The sequence below is a fragment of the Pinus tabuliformis genome, chromosome Q (genome assembly GCF_031772625.1).
Source record: "Pinus tabuliformis cultivar Carrire ecotype Pingquan chromosome Q, CPIR1, whole genome shotgun sequence".
In the NCBI taxonomy this organism is placed as follows: domain Eukaryota; kingdom Viridiplantae; phylum Streptophyta; class Pinopsida; order Pinales; family Pinaceae; genus Pinus; species Pinus tabuliformis.
The window spans coordinates 1,044,886,262-1,044,907,950 of record NC_142296.1 but is presented as its reverse complement, the minus strand read 5'-3'; positions in this window follow the sequence as shown (position 1 = coordinate 1,044,907,950).

Here is a 21,689-nt window from a genome sequence, read left to right as displayed (position 1 = left end):
TTCTAATGTGTTTTTTCGTTTCTTTTGGAGCGGTAATAGAATTTTCATTGAATTTTCCCGCGAATAAGACAGCCTAAAACCACTTCATTGACATTTAAAACATGAAAAATGGTGATATTTTATTCAAATCCCGACTGTGTACTATTCCTTCTTTGATCTTTAATAGAATTTCTGGAGTAATAAGGGAAAAATATTTTGTAGGTCTGTGCAGGAGCTAAAACTTAAAAAGATTCCATATCCCGACTGTGTACTATTCCTTCTTTGATCTTTAATATAATTTCTGGAGTAATAAGGGAAAAATATTTTGTAGGTCTGTGCAGGAGCTAGAACTTTAAAAGATTCCATATCCCGACTGTGTACTATTCCTTCTTTGATCTTTAATATAATTTCTGGAGTAACAAGGGAAAAATATTTTGTAGGTCTGTGCAGGAGCTAGAACTTTACAAGATGCCCTAATTGCTGCAAGAAAGGAACTAGATGAAGATTATTAATGGAGAGTTATTTAATTTAGTTCCCTATAAATAATTTATCTGACGGATTGGTACTTTTATGTCGCCACATGCTCGTATAGTTCAGAAATATTTCCTGGACCTGAAATTTCAGGTATTCAAGATATAATTTGAATTTAGGGTTTGCATGTCTCTCTGTGAGTGAAATAATTCAAGATTAATTAAGCTTCTGCTAATGCAATTGCAGGGCTTTGAACTCAAAAATATTGTGGCAAGCTGACAGGTAAACTTTCCCATATGGTTTTCAAGAACTTGAGCGCTATCGCGTCAATCCTGTAGAAGTTGAGATGCGTGTAAGTAACTTTTGAAAGCTTAGGGTTTCACTGCTATTGTTTGATACGATTTGAAGTTTATTGTTCCAATCTATCCACAGTTCCATCCATAAAGTTTTCCAGGCCTATACTATTTCTCCAAGAAACACCATGTCACGCTTTTAGTGTTCAAAACCAGGAAAGTTTGTATTATTGGCGCAAAGGTCAGTTTTCTTTGCATTTAGGTTTATGCTGTCTGATATTTATTTTAGCCTCCCCATTTTATTTGTGCTCAGAACTTTAATATTTGTTGTTTGTGTCAAAGGCCTGAGGTTTTACCTGTAGTTCTTCGGGACATCTACCGGATTCTAAAGAGATGTCTGGACACGAAGCGTTTTTACTGGTCAATTGAAACATATTTGAATCAATAACAACGATAGTAGATTTAAAAAAGAAAATTAAATCTCATGTTCATTTTAACCTTATCAATTACCATTAAATTTTTTAAAAATAAAATCTTATATCTTCCCTAAATCTCATGTCTTTATGTTAGATTTTGCATGCTAACACTCCTCGAAATATACACCACCTCAAAATCATTCAAATATTGATTTAATTATTAAATTAATATATCGATTTATTTTGGAAAAAAATGGGTATTAAATTTAATTATAAAATTGATATATCAATTAGTATATCAAGATAATAGTGTGTTTATAGGAACATTATTCTTAATAGAAAAACTTATTATAATCCACATATATAGATTTGATTTAGGAGGAATTTGAATCTTGAATTTTAAATAGTTAATACATATTTTAAAATATTATTTTAATAAATTTTAATAATATTTTAATTATTCAATTTTAAAAGAAATTTTGATTTTACAATTTATTTCATTAATACAAACCTAAGATGTTTCTATATTAATTTATTATTGTATTGCAAGAAACAAAATACTTTACAATTATATATGGAAAAGATATTATTGTGACAAACCAAACATAATATTATTTTAAACAATTAAATTTAGTAGGAACATCATATTTAAACATTTAATGTTTAAATATTTAATTCATTTCATGATATTTTATTTAATATTTAAATAATTAATTTATCTCATGATATTTTGGAAATGAGTGAAAATCAACCATGGTCAACCATGTTTAATTTAGTGTTTATAATATTTATCTTATATTTTATATACCTTAAGTTGATAATATTGGTACCTTGGATTTAGTATTATTCCATTGGGTTCATAATCCCTTGGGTTTATAATATCAACCATTTTCTCAACCATGGTCAAACGTCACATTATGACAAAGATTGTCTCAATATGATAATCATGGTCAACCATTGCTAACCATGGTCAATCATGGCCTTGGTCAACCATGTTTTATAGAATCAAACATTTTCATCCATGGTTGATCATGGTCGAATGTCACATTGTGAAAAAGATTGTCTTGATATGAAAATCAACCACAGTTAAGCATGGTCAACCATGGTCCAACGTCGCATTGTGACAATGATTGTCTCAATATGAAAATCAACCATGGGAAACTATGGTCAACCATGTTTAATTTAGTGTTTATAATATTTATCTTAGGGTTTATATTCCTTGGGTTTATAATATTGGTACCTTGGGTTTAGTATTATTCCCTTGGGTTTATAATATCAATCATAGTCAACCATGGTCAACCGTGGTCGAATGTTGCATTGTGACAAGGATTGCTCAATATGAAAATCAACCATGGTCCACCATGGTCCAACATCACATGGTGACAAAGATTGTTTCGATATGAAAATCAATCATGGTCAAACGTGGTCAACCATGGTCCAATGTTGCATTATGACAAGGATTTTCTCAATATGGAAATCCACCAAGGGTCAAACAAGGTTTAGAATATTTATCTTAGTGTTTACATACCTTGGGTTTATAATTTTTTATCCCTTGGGTTTATAATATCAATCCCTTGGGTTTATTAATCTAAGGGTTCATTGTCTCAACCATGGCCAAACGTCACATTATGACAAAGATTGTCTCAATATGATAATCATGGTCAACGATTGTCAACCTGGTCAACCTTGTTCAACAATGTTTTATAAAATCAACATTGTCATCAATGGTCAATCATGGTCAACCATGGTCGAATGTCACATTATGAGAAACATTGTCTTGATATGAAAATCAACCATGGTAAAGCATGGTCAACCATGGTCCAACGTCGCATTGTGACAAGGATCGTCTCAATATGAAAATCAACCATGGAAAACCATTTTTGATTTAGTGTTTATAATATTTATCTTAGGGTTTATATACCTTAGGTTTATAATATTGGTCCCTTGGGTTTAGTATTATTCCCTTGGGTTCATAATCCCTTTGGGTTTTAGTGTTAATCCCTTGCATTTATAATATCAATCCCTTGGGTTTATAATATCAACCACTTGGGTTTATTATTCCCTTGGTTTTACAATATCAATCATGGTTAACCATGGTCAATCAGCACCAAACATAGTCAACTGTCATCGAATGTCGCTCTGTGACAAGGATTGTCTCAATATGAAAATCAACCATGGTTAACCATGGTCCAACATCACATGGTGACAAATATTGTCTCGATATGAAAATCAATCATATTAAAACATTGCATTGTGACAATTATTTTCTCAATATGGAAATCCACCATGGTCAACCATGGTCAACCATGTTTATTTTAGGGTTTAGAATATTTATCTTAGTGTTTATAGACCTTGGGTTTATAAATTTTTTTCTCTTGGGTTTATAATATCAATCCCTTGGGTTTATTAATCTAAGGTTTCATATTCTTAGGGTTTAAGATTATTCCATTAGTTTTATAATCCATTTGGTTTTTAGTATTAATCTCTAGGGTTTATTTTCCCTTGGGTTTATAATATTGACCATGGTCAATAATCATCAACCATATTTTATAAAATCAAATGTGACCAACCATGGTTAGCCATGCTCCTACGTCACATTGTGACAAATATTTTCTCAATATGAAAATCAATCATTGTCTCAACCATGGTCCAATGTCATATTATGAAAAATATTGTTTCAATAGGATAATTGGAGTCAACCATGGTCGAATGTCACATTATGACAAAATTGTTGTCTTGATATGAAAATCAAGCATGGTTAAGCATGGTAAACCATAGTCCAACATCACATTGTGAATATGATTGTCTCAATATGGAAATCAACCATGGTCAACCATGTTTATTTTAGTGTTTATAATATTTATAGTAGGGTTCATATACGTTGCGTTTAAAATATTAGTCCATTGGGTTTAGAATTATTTCCTTGGGTTCATAATCCCTTGGGATTTTAGTATTAATACCTTGGGTTTATTATTCAATCATGGTTAACCATGGTCAACCATGTTTTATAAACTAAATCATGGTACACCATGGTCCAACATCGTATTGTGACAAAGGTTGTCTCAATATGAAAATCAACCATTACGCAACGTTGCATTATTCCAAAAGTTGTCTCAATATGAAAATCAATCATGATCAACCATAGTCCAACGTCGCATTGTGACAACCATGATCATCCATGGTCAACCATGGTCCAATGTTGCATTATGAGAAAGATTGTTTCAATATGAGAATCAACCATGGTCAACCATGTTTATTGTAGGGTTTATGGTCACATTATAACAAAGATTGTCTCTTGGTCCAACATCGCATTGTGACAACCATGGTCATCCATGGTCAATCATGGTCCAACATTGTATTGTGACAAAGATTGTCTCAATATGAAAATCAACCATGGTCAACCATTGCCAACCATTGTCCAACGTCGCGTTGTGCCTAAGGTTGTCTCAATATGAAAATCAATCATGGTCAACCATAGTCCAACGTCACATTGTGACAAAGATAGTGTCAATATTAAAATCATCCATGGTCAAGCATGGTCAACCGTGTTTATTTTGAGGTTTATAATATTTATCTTAGGGTTTATATACCTTGGATTTATAATATACGTTTCTCAATATAAAAATCAATCATGTTCAACCATGGTCCATTGTCGCATTGTGATAAAGACTGTCTCAATATGAAAATCAACCATGATCAACCATGGTACAATGTCGTATTATGACAAAGATTGTCTCGACATTATAATCAACCATGGTCAACCATGAGAGACCATGTTTATTTTAGTGTTTATAATATTTATCTTAGGGTTTATATACGTTGCATTTAAAATATTAGTCCCTTGGGTTTAATATTATTCCATTGGGTTCATAATCCCTCGGGGTTTAGTATTAATACCTTAAGTTTATTATTCACTTGGGTTTATAATATCAATCCCTTGGGTTTATTATTCCCTTGGGTTTATAATATCAATCATGGTCAATCATAGCCAACAATGGTCAACCATGATTGAATATCACATTGTGAAAATGGTTGTCTCAATATGAAAATCAACCATGGTCAACTGTGGTCCAACGTCGCATTGTGACAAGATTGTCTTGATATGTAAATTAAGAATTGTCAACCATGGTCAACTAGGGTCCAACTTTACATTGTGACAAGGATTGTCTCAATATGGAAATCAACCATGGTTAACATGTTTATTTTAGGGTTTATAATATTTATCTTAGGGTTTATATACCTTAGGTTTATAATAGTTATCCCTTGGGTTTATAATATCAATCCCTTGGGTTTATTAATCTAAGGGTTCATATTCCTAGGTTTTAATATTATTCCCTTAGGTTTATAATCCCTTCGGTTTTCAGTATTAATCCCTAGGGTTTATTATTCCCTTGGGTTTATAATATTGATCCCTAGGATTTATAATATCGATCATGGTCAACCATGTTTTTTAAAATCAATCATGGTACACCATGTTCCAACATCATATTGTGACAAAGGTTGTCTCAACATGAAAATCAACCATTTCCTAACGTCGCATTGTTCCAAAGGTTGTATCAATATGAATATCAATCATGATCAACCATAGTCCAACGTCGCATTGTGACAACCATGGTCCGATGTTGCATTGTGAGAAAGATTGTCTCAATATGAAAATCAACCATCGTCAACCATGGTCAACCATGTTTATTCTATGGTTTATGGTCACATTATAACAAATATTATCTCTTGGTCCAACGTCGCATTATGACAACCATGATCATCCATGGTCAACCATGGTCTAGTGTCGTATTGTGACAAAGGTTGTCTCAATATGAAAATTAACCATGGTAAACCATGGCCAACCATTGTCCACCATCACATTGTGCCAAAGGTTATATCAATATGAAAATCAATCATGGTCAACCATAGTACAATGTCGCATTGTGACAAATATTGTGAAAATATGAAAATCATCTGTGGTCAATCAAAGAATAAGGAAACAATGATGCAAAAGTAACAAGTTAAAAAAGACCTTAATTAGACCCCTACTAGCCATGACAAGCATTTCGTCAAACATATCATCAACATGTAACCTACAGGTGTAAACAACAGAATTAAGCGTAGGGATATCATACTTATCTGAGAATCGCTATGAACCATTGTTCCCTCATGTCATTTGCTGCATTATTATCATCTATTAGTCCATAGATACATTATCCATTGATTTACAAATAAAAACAAGATGAGAGCCATACACAACTGTTGTCATAAAACACACATATAACTAGCATAATAACAAAAAAAATACTCATGAATGTATAGTCATATAGACAACATATAATCCATCAAAATACCCATATAAATACAAGGATAAATAACATTTCATTATTGATGAAATAAACCAACCGGAGATGGGGTTACCACATTCCACCTGACCATAGATTGGCTGAGCCAAGTCTCTCTTCACCCAATCACCCTTGTGCCATATTCCTATCAGGCCAGGCAGTAACTCCACCAAATCAATTCATATATTATTCCTTCAGGTTGGTCTTTATTATATACATGAGGGAGAGACTGTTCACTTCATCTCCTGATGACTGTTCATATTTCTTATTATTTATTTACATCAATTACATTTATTCACCCAATCCTGATGACTAGGTGTCAACATTCCCCCCCTTAATCTGAAGGGATGTTGGTGAGTCCAAGCATCATTCTGAATCATTCAATCTTTTCTCTTCCAAGCGCTTTGGTGAAGATGTTTGCAATTTTCTCATTAGTGGAACAATGACGGAGATGGATTGTTTTGGCCTCAACATGATGTCGAATCAGATGATATCTGGTATTGATGTACTTCGTTCGATCATGGAAAATTTGGGTTCTTGGCCAGCTTTATTGCAGAGGTATTGTCAATCATGAGTGGAGTTGATTGTACTTGTTTTACCTACAAATATTCAAGAATTTTCCTGAGCCACACAATTTCTTTTGTTGCCTCAGTTGCTGCCACGTATTTTGGTTATGTTGTGGAATCTGTTGGAACTGATTATTTGCGTTATCTCCAGGAGACAACTCCTGATCCAAGACTCATAGCATATCCTGAAGTAGATACCCCAGTTTCTTTGTCTCCATCGAAGTCTGAATCAGAGTATCCAATCAAACTGAAGTCGTCCACTTGTGTATACTTGATTCCAAAGTCTTGAGTTCCCTTCAAGTACCTTAGAACTCTTTTTGCAGCAGACCAATGTCCTTCACAAGGCTTTTGCATAAACCTGGAGAGGATTCCAACAACAAACAAAATGTTTGGTGTGGTAGTAGTTAGGTAGTTGAGACTTCCTACAAGCTGTCTATACTTTGTTGCATCCCCAAATTATTTTCCTTCAATAGATGTGAGCTTTAAGTTTTGTTCCATTGGAGTAGTAAGAGGATTGCATTCTGTCATGCCAAACCTGTTCAACAGATCTCTAATGTACTTCTTTTGAGAAATAAATATGGACTTTGGATGTTGAGTTGCTTCAATACCAAGATAGTAATGAACATAGCCCAAATTAGTCATTTCAAAACTTTTCCCCAATTCCTTCTTTATGGATGCAATGTATCTTTCATTGTTCCTTGTCATCAAACAATCATCTACATATAACACAAGATATACAGCTGTTTTGCCAACTTTATTGACAAATAAAGTTGCATCATCAAGATCATAATGTTTGAAATTGAGTTTTAGAAGATGCTCAGTTAGTTTCTCATACCAGGCTCGCGGTGCTCGTTTGAGGCCATACAAGGATTTCACAAGTTTGCATACTTTATGTTCATGTCCCTTTACAACAAATCCTTCGGGCTGGGACATAAAAACATTCTCTTTTAGATCTCCATTCAAGAAAGAAGTTTTTACATCCATTTGATGGAATTTCCAACCGTTTTGAGCTGCTAGGGCAAAGAGTGTACGGATGGTAGCCCATTTTGCTGTGGGTGAAAAAGTCTCCTCATAATCGACCCCTTCCTCTTTTGCAAAACCTTTTTCCACAAGCCTGGCTTTGTGCTTATCAAGTGATCCATCACCTTTATACTTGTTCTTGTAGACCCACTTGTAGCTTGGTTTGGTTCCTAATGGAGGATCAACTGGCTTCCAAGTGCCATTCTTTATGAGGGCATCATATTATTTTTGCATCGCTTCTCTCCATTCATCATGAGAAGCAGCTTCTTTAAAGGAAGTTGGTTCAAAATCTGTAGACAAGTTCAATTCACAATCATAAGAGACATCCATATCAACAGGTGAATTAGAGTCATCTACATCACCTCCATTTTTCCAGTTTGAATTTCTAGTTCCTGTCTTTCCAACCTCATCAGGATGAACACTTTCAAGTGTCTTTGTCAGCCACTTTGGGGGACCTTTCTCAGATGGTCCAGGCTACTCCGTTGATTGAGTTGGGACTGAATCAAGATTGAGTCTCCCAAGTCTATCAATCACATCACTTAAAGCATCATCCGTTGTTGGAGTTTCATGCAGGGGAGAGAGTTCTTCAGAAGAAGATTCCACATGTTGATCTAGAATAGGAATCCCCCCTTCAAGATGTGGAATCTGATTATCAAATTCTTGAAATGATTTTGCATTTGTGAATCGATCCAAGCAATCAAGTTGTTTCTCAACAATGTTGTCAGTTTTGGATGATTCAAGAAAGATTACATCTCTAGATACAACAAACTTTTTATTGACTTCATCATAGAGACGGTATGCTTTGGAGGTGTTTGAATACCCCAGGAAGATACACTTACGACTTCTTGCAGCAAGTTTATTTCTATGTACCTTCGGTATCAAGGCATAATAGGTGGAACCAAAGACCCTGAGATGCTTTACCAAAGGAATGTGCCCATACCACATTTCATAGGGAATCTTGTTTATGATAGAATTAGATGGACATCTATTCTTTATATATGCAACACATAGAACAACATCAGCCCAAAACATTATTTTTACATTTTTGAAGAAGAGCATGGAGCGTACCATATTTAAGATTTTCCTATTCATTCTTTCAGCTACACCATTCTGTTGGGGATTATAAGGTACAGCCATTTGATGTTTGATCCCATGTTGGCAAAGATAGTTTTCAAATTCATTTGATGTGTATTCTTTTCCATTATCAGTGCGAATATATCCAATATGAAATTGTGCATCATTTTCAATCCATTTATGAAAGTTCTTGAATGTTTGAAAAGCATCAAAATTGTTCTTCAATAAATAAACCCAACACATTCTGGTGTAGACATCAATACATGTCATCATATATTTATTTCCATTTGCAGAAGGAACAAGGATTGGACCACATAAATCTGAATGAATGAGTTCAAGTTTTCTATGTGCTCTTGAATGTGAATCATGAAAAGACTGTTTGCTATGCTTTCCTAGAATGCAAGCATCACATTGCTTAAATTTCCTAGGAATTGTAGGCAAACCAGTGACACCATTTTTCTTCAACAAGCGGAGGTTGTCATAGTTCAAATGTCCAAATCTAGCATGCCATAATAAACTTGATGGAAGTGTACCTTCTTCATAATGAGAATTGTATGAGAAATGTTGTGCATGAGCAGAGGTACCTTGTAGCTTGAGAAGCCTTTCTTCTTCTATTCCCCTCATGACAAGTGAGTGGTCAGATTCTTTTCTCACCTCAGGCTTGCCATCAAACAAATGAATGGAGTGACCTTGCTGGCGGATGTGGACCAAGGACAACAGGTTTCTCTTCAGCTGTGGGAGATATAGAACATGATGCAGAAGAAAGTCTGGAAGACCAGGCAATTTAAGCCTGATTGTGCCAAGCCTTGATGACTTGATTTTTGATTGGTCTGCAAAGTATACTGCTCCATCAACATTGTCAGTAAATTCTTCAAAAAAATATTTTCTATGAGTCATGTGGCAAGTTTCTCCTGAATCAAGCAACCAATCATTTTTTCAAGAAGCAAGTGAAGCATTAAATAAATATTCATTTACTCCAATATTACATTGTGCCACCACATAATGAGCAGATTCAGGTGCTTTACCTTTGTCTGTGTCATTAGTTTTACCTTTGGGTTGATTTCTTTGCTACTCAATTTTGTCCCAAGGTATTTTGCATGTAGAGGCATCATGTGATCCATTTCTTTTGCAGCGTATGTAGTGAAAATCCGCCTTTTCTCCTTGAGAGTGTCTATCCCCCCTGCCTCTGAAATATCTTCCTCTTCCTCTTCGACCACCTCTTCCTCTGGAAGAATCTTGAGCAGGATTCTTTTCTTTATGAGCAAGGCACACGACCTCTTTAGAAGATTCAGGGGCTATCTTCTTTCCAAAAGCTTTCTCTCTTTCAGCAAATTTTTTCACAAGAGAGTCAAAGGTAATATCTTTGAGATTTCCATTTGCTTGCAATGACTCAAGATAATTGGAGTAAGTAGGATAAAGTGCCTCGAGAAAAGCGATAAGAGGAATATCCAATTCAACCTTAATGGATTTGATATCATCCATTATATATTTTACTTCAGATACAAGAGCAAGAGGATCATTATTTTGTAATTCAAGAGTGAAGAGTTTAATCATGAGTTGAACAACTTCAAGTGCAGAATGTGATTCATAGAGTTCTTTCAGCTTTTGTAACCGCTTTGAAAGCAGTTGAAAATGGTGAAATATGGTGACTCACCTCTTCACTTACAGATGCTACGATTAATGCATAAGCTTTGCTATTCTTATTTTCCCAAATGGCAAACTCTTTGTCTGAGTTAGGTTGTTCTAGCTCTTTGTGTCCGTCTCCAATACACACTCCTTTCCACAACTCACTGAAAATGAGGGTGTGTTTTATCATGCGGGACCACTTAGGATAGTTCTCCTTGCCAGTAAGAACTGTTCCCACAATAGATATGATTGAATGCATATTGTGAAAAAAACTTTTGCTAGCAAAAAAATATGTGTACTATTTTTAAAAAATACTTCTGCTGGCAAAATGTGCTTTTGATGTAAAAAAAATCATAGGTTAGGTTCTTGTGCACACGATCATCAAAATATAAATAATATTTTATATCCCAACCAACACATTAATTGATTTTTTTACAAGAGCTCAACCCATATGGTTATTTCAGCAACATTCAACATTCTCCAAAAACACACACAACCAGTGAGGCGGTGTGGGAAAACTATATGACTATTGGCGCGCATGTATTAAAATGATCTAGAAAAGGTGTATTAAAACCATCCAAAGCCACAAACTTATTCAAATAACTCATGCGCATTTATGTATATGAAACACTACCTTTTGGAGAAAAAACTTTAAATATATATCAGTGTTATATATATCAGAAATACTGTGGCGCCAGCATGTCAAGAATGGAGGAACCACACCAAAACGGGATGGCTTCCACCAACGCTTTTGTTGCACAAGACAGTGAGCACCTCTGCACCAAGTTTGTAACTTAACAAGAGTATTCTAACTGCATCAGCGGCATCACAATGAGGTCTTCCGCTATAAAAAGAAGGACTACTATAATGTTGTTGCAACCGAAGTCGGTGAAGCCAAAATGATGTTGCTCCTCCGCATAGCTACTCAAACCAGAGCGCTTGGGAGGTTCGAACTTGGAACTGCCACCCAATGAATTTCGGCTTTAACCAACCGCTTGAACGACTCTTCAAAGAAGGATCATATGGAGCATACTAGCTTTTTGAAGCTCACAATCCTTCCTTTCTTGGTGTCGAAGAGGGACATCGTTGAGTTTTTCAAGGAATATGATCTGAAAGAGAAAAAATGTACACATTGTAACTCATTCCGATGGGAGAGCCATAGGCGAAGCCTTTGTGGAATTTCTAAGTGCCGCTGATTGAAAGGACATTGTGAGGAAAGAAGAAAATGATGATTGGCACCAGATATGTAGAAAATGACAAAAAATACAAAGAGGGAGAGTGAGCAAGGAAATACAAAGAAATCAGTGCACATCCACGGAATCAAGACCCTGTCACGAGAGAGAGGAGTTACAACAGAAGGCAGAGAATAATGTCAAAGATTTGCAGTGTTTAATGGGCAGCAACTGTGGAGGGGGTAGTGGACAGACTGTAAAAAAATGGCAGAAGGGAGTTACAGGACTAGAAGTAGATGCCAAAAATGGAGCTGGCTCTGATACCATGTCAAGCCATGCAATAACTCCACCAAATCAATTCATATATTATCCCTTCAGGTTGGTCTTTATTATATACATGAGGGAGAGATTGTTCACTTCATCTCTCGATGACTGTTCATATTTCTTATTATTTATTTACATCAATTACATTTATTCACCCAATCTTGATGATTAGGTGTCAACAATTCCAAGCATGAATGTGGGACTCATAGAACACACCAAATAAGCATGGATTCCACCAGAGTTATCCACCTACGTCATGAGGAATTTGAGAGGCTCCTAGTCTTTCAGGCTTTATCATAATCCACATTCCGATCCAGTGATACTAGGCCCTACACAAAGACACACTCTCCAGGATTTACCATACACCATCCCAAAACTACTAGGCCCAACGGAGAGAGATCCACCTCTTGGATTTACCGTATATGCCACCATACACTAGCAAGGATTCCTAGGCCCACCGAGGCACACAATCCTGGCTTTATCACAACCCACAGTACAGTTTAGAGGTTACCAGGCCGGTCGCTTTACCGTGATCCATAGTTTAGTTCAGGGACCACTAGGCCATGTGTTTGTCATTTTAGAGATACACCCCACTCATATTTGAATCCACCCGACCATTCCACATAAACCGAATATGAGAACCCATCACATCAAAGCTATCAGGAAATGTTAAGGCTATGAGGTCTCTATTTTATTCATTTTCCTCCTCACATGCAACTTGTGACCTTTCACCTCCCTTTTCTCCTAATTTCCATTATTTTCATAAATAAATGTACCAAAAATGCCATTTTTCCTTTTCAAAGCCTTAGCCATTTTTTTATTCCTTAGCCATAAACAACTAAATGAACACCACCTAGGATGTCTTTCCCAACATTCAATTTGGAATAAGTGTCCCATCAACCGTGGTTATTATTTTTAGATTTTATTACATGGAATTTTCACATGGAATGTTCAATCACACATATACCTCATCAAACCGCTGGAAAGAAGACATACTGCTCATGGAGCTTTATAACACAATGTTCCACCTAGACTCTGGTCTAGGGAGACGCGGGTGTGGGAGACGCACAGGGGGGCGTGTGGGATTACTCTCAAATTTTAGGGAAATTTCGGGGGTGGGGGGGACGTTAGGGTGTGTGTGTGTGTGTATATATATATATAAAATTCAAGTTCATATTCAATAATAAAAGCATAAATAACTAATAGTAATGGCAAATACATTAATCCACACATAAAATTCATATTCATAATTGAATTAAATAATGACATACATTGATCCCTCATCATTCATTTTGATACATACATCATTCATATGACATGCTCATTCATTCATACCATGAGATTCAATAATAAAATTCAATAATGAAATATTCAAATACATTGATCAATGTCATTCATCATTCTATAATCTACATTGATTTAAAATTAAATTCATCATTCTAGAATCTAAATTAAAATTTAAAAGCAAAACAGACTAGTATATTACTAATATACTGTATACTAGATACTGAAGTTTGAACACTAAAATATTAAATTACTGAATTCAAAATTAATATAACCCAAAATCTCAAACTCAAAAATAGTTAAGAGTGAGGAGTTAATAATTGGTCTAAGGTCATCAATATCTAGTGTCACACAAAGTTAAAATTGAAAAGTAAAAATGGACAATGAGGATTGAAAATAAAATCAACATCAAGGAGTCAATCTCATTGATTGGGCCTCTACATTCAGGGGGGGCACATCCCCCCTCAAAAGGGGATGCCCAGAAGCATCCCTTTTGGGGAGTTTCATCCCCCACACTGTGGAAACACCCCCTCTACATCTCCCCAAAAGGGGTGCATGGGGAAACACAGCTCCAGACATCCCCCCGTCCCAGGTGCGTGGGGTGTGAGGGGTGCGTGCACCCGACCCTGGGGGATGCGTCCCTGTGGAACACTGTTATAACATAACTCAATGTAGTATTTTACAATTATCATATTTCTGAGTGCTAACTCACATGACATTATGATAACATAACCAAATGATAGCTCAGTAGCATGACAACATAATCATAATGACATGACACCCATACTGCTTAGTGGAGCTTTAACATAGCTCATGGTGATATTTACATCCATATACATATATGCATACATCAATATCACCAAAACATATACCAAGACACCATATCAAAACATATACCAAAACACCATATCAAAATATATACTAAAACATCATATCAAATCATATACCAAAACACTTTTCCTCAACCAGAAAAAAGGAAGGATACATAGCCCACATTTGATCCGCCCTCTCCCATGTAGCTTCATCGGAACCAAAGTGCTTCCATTGCACTTTAGCTTGCTCGATTGCTCGGTTATGGAGCATGAGCACCTTTTTCTGCAATATACAATGAGGCTCCGACTGGAATTCTCCATTTGGTTCCACCTGCAATACAGACCAGTCAATCACATTATCAACATCCTTAACAAAATTCTTAAGCAAAGATACATGGAAAAAATCATGGAATTTCATTGTCGGAGGCAGTGCAAGTCGATAGGTTACTAGCCTAATCCTCTCAATGATACTGAAGGGTCCACAAAACCATGGTGCCAGCTTGGCACAAGATCAAATCCGGAAGGAGCTCTTATTTGGTTTGATGCGCAAGTACACTTGTTCCCCAACCTAGAACTCCTTGAAAAACCTGTTCTGATTTGCATAACTCTTCTACCTATCCTATGTTTCCTTCAAATTTTTCTTAATCTCCTACATTTCCTATTTCATGTCTGCCAACATATCTGGTCCAATAAGTACCATGTTAACTGGATCACTCCAACTGATAGGAGTGTTACAACTCCGCCCATACAATGCCTCAAAACAACTCATCCTTAATGAATCCTGAGAACCATTGCTGTATGCGAACTCTACCAGGGGGAGATACTCTTCCCACTACCACTGTTGATGCATCACATACATTCTGAAAATGTCCTCCATTGCCCTGTTGACCCTCTCTGCCTGTCCATCTGTTTGCAGATGATAAGTTATACTAAAGGCCAACTCTGTTCCCAAACCTGCAAATCACTCCTTCCAAAAATTGGAAGTGAACTTTGCATCCCTATATGAAACAATATTATTTGGAACACCATGCAATCTGACCACATCTCTGATGAATACCTGTGCTACATCACTAGTTTAGAATGTAGACTTCATGGGAATGAAGTGTGCAACCTTTGTCAACCTATCCACAACAACCATGATGGAATCATGTTGTCTCACTGTCTTCGACAAACCTGTGATGAAGTCCATGGAAATATCATCCCATTTCCACTATGGAATCACGATCAATTGTAGTAGTCCACCTGGGTGTTTACACTCTGCCTTCACACACTGAAATTCAAAACACCTAGCCACAAACTCTGCTAGACCCCTCTTCAGATTCTTCCAGTAATAAAATTTCTTCACTCCCGTCAATATATTCTGATAACCCAGGTGACCTGAATAAAGTTTGGCATGAAACTCTCTCAAGATCACCTTCTCGAGCTCACTGCTATCTGACATATATATCCTGTCTTTGAATCTGACCAATCCATCTGCTGTAAGACAATAATCCATACCTTGTGCACCTGCACCTGTACATGTACCACTACATGTACATGTACCTGCACCTGTACTTGTACCTATAATATCACATGTACCTGCACCTATACTTGTACCTATAATATCACATGTACCTGCACCTGTACTTGTACCTATAATATCACATGTACCTGTACTAGCACCTTGCTACATCCTGTGCACAATCTCCATATACTTGACATCTTGCTAACCTTCCTGTAAGATCCTATCCTGTAAGTGTTGGAAATAATACTGAGAGGGGGGGGTGAATCAGTATTATCACATTAATAAAACTTTTTTATTTCCATAATCAGATTCATATATGCTACTTCCACAACTTCTTATGATTAAGTTAATCGATCTTCAATGAGTGCATTAGAACATTATCAACCATATTATCAGTTAACAGATGCAGTAACATAAAGTAGATCATCACACATAAGGCACACACATGAACACAATGATATAAGGTGGAAACCCAATGCGGGAGAAAACCACCTGCTGCAAGTCATCTCAATCTTCTTCTTAATAAGAAAATCCTTTTACAATATTTGTACTGGTGCAGTCTTATACCAGTACGGGAGCTACAACCCCCTTTGCTCTTGTACTAGCCGATCCATTTACTAGTACGCAGGCTACTACCTGCTACAATGCTCCAAAGATTTTCTTTAGCTCTTGTACTAGCTTAGATACTAGTACGTAGGCGCCGGCCTACAATCTTCTCTCCTCCAAGTACCACGTTTCATCAATTTTCATACTGGATACACTGAAGCACAACCCATAATCTGAAAGGCCACATTTCATCCAATTTTCATACTGGACCCAACAACAACATTGAAGCTCATAATCAAACAACCTTCTGAAACACCCAATCACTAGATCAATACATATACAATGAGAGTCATCAATCAGATCTAGTCCATCAGATCATTAAGAACCTGATCCATCAATTCTGAAGCTAATCATAATCATTTACTCAATCACTGCTGTTATCAGAACATAATACCAGAAACCAGACATCACTTCAAAACCCAGAACACAGCAATGATAAACATGAACAACTAAATTGATTTCAAGAGAAGTACGCAGCTTCACCCATGTAATGCCTGCGTACAGTACGCACTGTTCTGAACTGTGCACCTGCGTACCCACGCACTGTGCCAAATAGACTTCCTGCGTACCTCCACAACTGCAGCGCTTCTGCGCCTGCGTACCGACGCACTTGCAGCGCTTCTGCGCCTGCGTCCCGGCGCACCTTTCTTTCACTGTACCTGCGTACCTTCGGGCATAAATGATTTCAAGACTTCAAGAATAACCCAGACAGTCAGATCTACAGATCTGATCATGCGCCGAAGAGATCTCAGTCCATCAGTAGATTCGCCTTCTTTAGATCTAGACCAGATCTAGCCCTCATAAGATATTCAACCAAAAACATGCTCAAGCCAAATGATCTCCTTTGCTTTATATAGGCAAGCTCCTCCTAAAATCATGGAACAATACCACGAGCCGACACCATAATAACCCAATACCGTCGGCTAAATACCAAGAGTAACACATAAGAAAACCCCACATGTGAATTTCTTTGCCTTGAAATGTGTGCACTGGGGGTACGCACCTCCTGAACGGCTGGCCTGCGTATCTGGACGCGGTCCCTGCATGGTGTACCTGCGGGTACGCACTTTCTGTAAGGTGTACCTGCGTACCCCTTATTTTCTTCAATATTTGATAGCTGATCATCAACCTCTGCTGCTGACTTGAAGTACAGTGATCTATCACCTGAATGGGTTGCCATCAAGGACAACACTTTAGCCATAATGCCAACAGTAAGTCTGTCCCATAGGAGCTCATAGTTTCCAAGTGGTTTACCTATACCTGCCTGTTAAGAGCATACACCACCTTGTTCTCTTTACCTTTGATGTACCTGATCTCGAAATCAAACTCATTGATTATGGCCAACCATCTAGCCTGCCTGACATTCAGATTTGGCTGGTCAAATAAATACCTCAACCCAATGTGATCACTCATCAGTACAAACCTCCTGCCAAGAAGATAATGCCTCCACATCTTCAATGCGTGTATGTTCACTGCTAACTCCAAATCATGTGTCAGGTAGTTCTGCTCATGCTCGTTCAGTTTTCGGGACTCATAGCATACCACCTGTCCATCCTGCATAAGGAATCCACCAAGTCCTCTCTTGCGAGCATATGTTCATACTACAAACTCTTTGTCTAGATCTCCAATTTGTAGCATTGGTGCATGTGTCAATGACTACTTAATCTACTCAAATATAGCCTTATACTCCTCTATCCATTCAAAATTCTTACCTTTCCTTTGCAATGATGTGATAGGATAAGTAATTTGAGAGAAGTTCTTGATGAACCTCCTATAATAGCCTACCAAACCCATGAAAGATCTCACATGATCCACACTCTTAGGATCTACCCACTCCATGATGGCTCTTATATTTTCTGGATCTACTGCAATGCCCTCCTTTGAGACAACATGCCCAAAGTAGTGCACATCAGTCTAAAAGAAACTGCACTTGTTGAGCTTAGCATACAATTGATGCTCTCTCCCTAGCCTCAACACTGCTGCTAAATGCTCAGTATGCTCTTCCTCACTTTTAGAATATACCAATATATCGTCAATGAACACAATAACAAACTTATCCAAATACGAATGCAACACACTATTCATCAAGCACATAAATGTAGCTGGATAATTAATTAATCCAAATGGAACTACAACAAACTCATAATGCCCATACCTGGTCTGGAAAGCTGTCTTATAAATGTCCTCCTATTTGATGTGTACCTGATGGTATTTGGATATGAGATTAATCTTCGAGAACACTGCTGCTCCCTTAAGTTGATCAAACAGTTCATTAATCCTTGGTAACAAATATTTATTCTTGATGGTCACTTTGTTCTACTGCCTATAGTCAATGCATAATTTGAGAGTTCCATCTTTCTTCTTCACAAACAATACCAATGCACCCCAACGTGATACAATTGGCCTAATGTATCACTTGTCCAACATTTCCTTCAACTACAATTTTAACTCAACCAAATCAAGTGTGCTCATCCTATAAGGTGATTTTGATGCTGGAACTACCCCTCACACTAACTCAATCGAAAAGTATACCTCCCTGTGAGGTGGAAAGTCTGTAATGTCCTTAGGAAATACATCTTAAAACTACTGCAAAACTGGGTACCTTCTCAACACATCTGCATCCTCAACCTCCTTACCCTTATCATTAGAAATGTGCACTACAAATAACACACACCCTTTCCTGCGGATACGCTTTGCTTGCATAGCTTTCACCATCCTAACTCATGTGGCTTTCTTCTTACCCTACAAGACTCTTGGTTCCCCATTATCATTGACACACTCAATGGATTCGTCATAACAATCTACCTTGGTTCTATGAACATACAACCAATCCATGCCCACCAACATACTCCATGATCCCAACGGTAGTACATTTAGATGTATTGCAGTAGGCACACCAATCAAATCAAATGCACAAGGTCTTACCCAATGATGCACTTGCTTCTTTATACTTATAGGCAACTGCACTAACCAAGACTCTGCATGCAATTTTTTACTCAAACCACACTTATCCACCAAGTCAGGACTAACATAACTATAATTAGATCCAAGGTCAATCAAAATAGAAATGTATTGATCACAAAGCTTAATTTCCATCTCAATGATAGATGTCTGGTGTTCTTCCTGCCTGATGTCCACGACCGTATAAATAAATGCTCTGCCCTACATCCCTAGCAGTCTATGCCTCTTGTGCACTGTATATCTTAGGCCTACCACTCTGATGCTATGGATAATCTCTCCTAAGATGCTCCCCTCCACATGTCCAACACTCCAACTGACCGGTGCCCTCACCTCTATGTTGTTGCTGCAACCCATGTCCCTGTCTAGCTACATTGAACTTATTTTGTGGTGCCATATTTTCTTTTCCATCTACATTCTGAGGCCTTGTTATCTTAGGCTTCTATTTACCTTTACCTTTGTCCTTCCCTTTCCACCCTTGCTGAGATTCATTCTTATGCTTTTGATTGTTCATATCAATGCTTCAATTTCCCAATGACTTCCTCAAGTGACCGAGGCTCATCGTACTCAATTCGATCTCTAAATGATAATGGAAAACCACTGAAAAGTCTTTGAACTTTAGCCTCCTCATCTGTAAGATACAGTACATACCGCAATAGCTCGAGAAACTTGGTCGTGTACTCTTCATCTACCATTGACCCCATCTTTAGCTCATAGAATTATTTGGCCTTATTGTCTTAGTACCTCTCTAACAAGTACTTCCTAAAAAGCCTCTTGAACTCCTACCAACTCAAGTCATCTGTCCTAATGTCTCTGACCCACTTAACATCCTCCCACTAGATGTATGCTTTACCTTTCAAGCTAAAGATAGCTATTTTGGCCTTGATGTTATCTGTGTACTCATGCAACTCAAAGAATTTGTTCATCCCAAGTATTTGCGTCTTCTGGCTTCTTCACATCTCCATCAAAAGTAGGTGGTTTTTCTTTCTTGAATTCATCCAGAAAGTATCCCCTATCATTCCTCCTGTAAGGATGATAATGATGACGATCATGATGTCTATCAGAACTAGAACTAGAATAGTACCTATGCTCATCACCCCTTCTATCTGGAGTGTCCAACAACTTGCCATCTCTCACTGTATTAGATCTATCTGACCTGTGTCTACCATGAGACCTACTTCCATATCCCCCATTAGTTCTATCCTCATGTCCATGGTTGATCCAAAGTGGCCTTTGTCACTGCAATTCTGACAAACTCTAAAGAAGTATTGCATTATCCTCTACTTGTTTCTCTTGTGTTTGCATGATCCAGTCATTATCTTCCTTACAACTCCTTATCTCTTCCTTCAATATTCTCAATGTATCAACCAAATTAGAAGAGTGCCCTACACCACGCTGCTCATCTGATTCTTAGGGAGATTCTATGTAGTCTACCACCTTGCTAGCCATTTGATCTCTTTCCTGCAATGCATTATATGCCAGATAAACCAAATCACAATAAATAAACATACCATAGTATAATTTGGGGAGGTTATCTCGTCTGCAAGTTCAAAAAATAAACGTGATACATGTATAACATAATCATAACAACAAATAGAAATGTAACGTCTAAGCATAGGACCATGAAACCATCATTCCAGCTAAGGTCCAATCATCAATGCAAGGCCATATCAACAATTCATTCTATGACCTCATGCATGACAAAAACCATTACTCCATTGTACACATTTCCACATGCAACCATCAACATGCATACGCAATGGCTAATCAACTTCACATACGCATAGACTCATGTAGTTGAGCATACACGATCAATTCTTGTAATCAACCTACAAGACTGATACATGTAATCAAAACATTCAAGAATACACCTGATATACAAGGATGTAGTCAAGCGACATATAACCATATGCAACCATTCATATACTCATGACGATGCATTCCACAAAATAAATAATCAAGTTCCTCATGACAACCTTACTACCACCATAATCAACATCAAGCAAATGCAACAATCACATGGAATGCAAGTGTAAGAGACACACATGCAATTGACATGCATGCATGACCAACACACACCACCCATCCAGTCTGAGGGGTGAACCATGCTCTGATACCACTCTGTAACACCCTCCTCACACATCTACCCAAGTAACCAGCCAACCGGGGTAAACATGCGACGAGAGGCTACTATGATTGGATTCAACCTCTTATGTGACCTTAAGGAAGTGGAATCAATAGAACACATCAACCAATC